Source organism: Lepidochelys kempii, chromosome 8 (assembly GCF_965140285.1).
Source record: "Lepidochelys kempii isolate rLepKem1 chromosome 8, rLepKem1.hap1, whole genome shotgun sequence".
In the NCBI taxonomy this organism is placed as follows: domain Eukaryota; kingdom Metazoa; phylum Chordata; order Testudines; family Cheloniidae; genus Lepidochelys; species Lepidochelys kempii.
The window spans coordinates 79967506-79969929 of NC_136387.1; the positions used below are offsets into that span (position 1 = coordinate 79967506).

Below are 2424 nucleotides of genomic sequence, written 5' to 3' on the forward strand. Positions count from 1 at the left end.
GTCACATGGTCCCTTGCCCCAGATTTCTGCCAGGGTTCACACCAGAATGGTTCCAGCAGCATCCTTTCAGCACTGTGTGGGAGGCAAGGGATGGGAGCTTCTTCCAGCCAGAGGGCAGGAGGAGGAGGGGGAGGGTTAGGAATGACCTGGCCTGTGTCTTTGCAGAGCTCATCTCTCCCCCCTCACTCCACTCCCCTGTCTGGAAGCAGCTTGTCCCTTCCTGCCTGCACAGTGGGGTTTTTGTGTGTGGTGTTTTTAAGTATCACTTTTGTAACTTTTTTCTATTGTAAATCAGTTTAGTTTTCATCCACATTGACTGTCTGTAGACTTTTGAAAGTGATGACTGGTACATACGTACCCAGCATGTATAGTTTGTTGGGTGAATCTTCATCCTCATTGCGTTTTCTGGATAAACGTACATGGATCCGGTAGGGAACATTGGCCCAGACTGCTTTGTTCAATCTGGTGTCAATACGTACATCAGGCGTATGCATCTCCTTCACTGCAAATGTACGGATCTCCTTGAGAGCACAGGGGGCATGTTTCTTGAATCCCACTCCATGGATCTGTTTGTGAATGTTGATGATATATTCCCTAGTCACCACCTCATTGATGGCAGATCTCCCTTTCTTCTTTTCTCCACCTTTCTTTGCTGGAGCCGTCCTGCCCGGAAAGGCAGCTCAAACCTCCAGGCTACTGCTGGCCACTGACATAACTCAGATGCCTCCTGTCCCCTGGCTACAGCACAGGCAGGAAGGGGTTAAGCCCTGAGGAGCCATTGTGCACCAGGGCCCAGGGAACCTGACTGCAGGGGCTTCAGGGAACCCAGCCAGAGAGGTGGCTCAGCAGGGGAGAGTGTCTAGGGGATGGAGCAGCCCCGCTCTCCCTGGGGGGAGGACCCAGGGCGGAGGTGGAGCGGGGCGGGTGAAGAGGGTGCTAAGCTTCTACCCAGGGGGCTGCTGTGGTGCCTGCAGGGTTGGGGCACGAACACACTGGCAATCACTTCCCCCTACACACTCCAGAGCTTAGCTGAGGGGCGGAGAGGCTTCCCCGTGCCAGCGCTGTGCAGGGGGTTTGGCACATGCCGGGCTTGGCTCCTCCTGGCCAGCACCCCGGGCCAGTGGGTCTTGGGCTTTCCCGGAGTGCCGGCCCAGCCAGAGGCAGCGGGGGAAGGAAGGAGCCTGCCAGCCAGGCTGCTGGTGGGCTGAGCGCTCAGACCAGGGGCTGGTTCTCAGCACAGCGCTGGGAGTAGGACATGCCCTGCTGGGGGCATCTGGAGGAGCAGTGGGACTGGGGGTGTGTGAAGGGGCAATGCAGGAAGAGGACTGCGAGAGGGGGAGCACATAAAGGGCCGATGGGTAGGCAGCAGAGGTGACATGTTACTGGCTGCTGCCTGGCGCCTGCCTGCACGCACTGGGCACCACAGCGCACAGCCAGTGCCGGCTGGAAATGAAACAGGGGAGGGGGCCCTGCTGGCTGAGAGCTGGCGCACAGCGTGGGCTGCGCTGATGGACCAGCAGGGGGAGTGGCCAGCCCCGCCACCAGCCTTGCACACCCACCCCCGTTGTCAGCCACTGGACCCCCCACCCCCACTCACAATTGGTGGGCAGGCGGCTGGTGAGCCGGGATCCAGCCAGCAGTAGGACCTGCCAGTACTGATGGGGGGTGGGGCAGACAGAAAATACAGGACAATTTGCCAGTTTTTAAGAAAAAGTTGGGACACCTGCAGGATGGCTTAAATACGGGACTGTCTCTTTAAAAACGGGACGTCTGCTCACCCTATTCAAAAGTGGCAAGATACCCTGTAGACTTTCTTATCTTCATCTTTATCAGGAAAACTAAGTTTTTCCTCCCAATATTCAAATTATCACAGTCAAAGAATGGTAAAGTTATGCTGACAGATTCATTTAAAGTCCAGTGATCTCTCACTCACAATTGGCTAATGTCATATGGCATATAGGTATAAAACTAGCTAACAGAGAGAATCAATTGGACAATTTGATTTAATTTATAGTGCAGTGGCTGTTTAGACATTTTTCTTTCTTTTCTTTCTATTTAATAGAACAAGTTAAAGGCCTGATTTTCAGAAGTATTGAGCACCCTCAGATTCCATTAAAGTGGACTGGGGTTACAGATGCTAAGTAGGTTTGTAAATCAGGCCATAAAACTGTACTGGGTGACTATAAGATGTACTAATATGACAATCAATAGCAGGGAATTTTTACTCTGTATTTAAGAATGGCATATAAGGTTTTCAAATACTCTGATTTCACTATTTTTTCATTCAGAGTCTATTTCATCTCAGATTTTTAATGTTTGTCATTCTCAAGTAGGACTTAAAAGTTTGTCTCCTATTTGGTTGAGTGCAGGGAGGAAGCAAATGGTTTTATCTAACTCTGTAGAAAGTAAATACAGGGTATGTGT

General features: G+C 51.6%; 1 pseudogene; it reads right to left on the minus strand.

Moving 5' to 3' along the window:
* Window positions 1-296: 296 nt before the first annotated feature.
* Window positions 297-1949, minus strand: LOC140916632 (large ribosomal subunit protein eL31 pseudogene; annotated as a pseudogene).
* Between the last annotated feature and the right edge of the window lie 475 nt (window positions 1950-2424).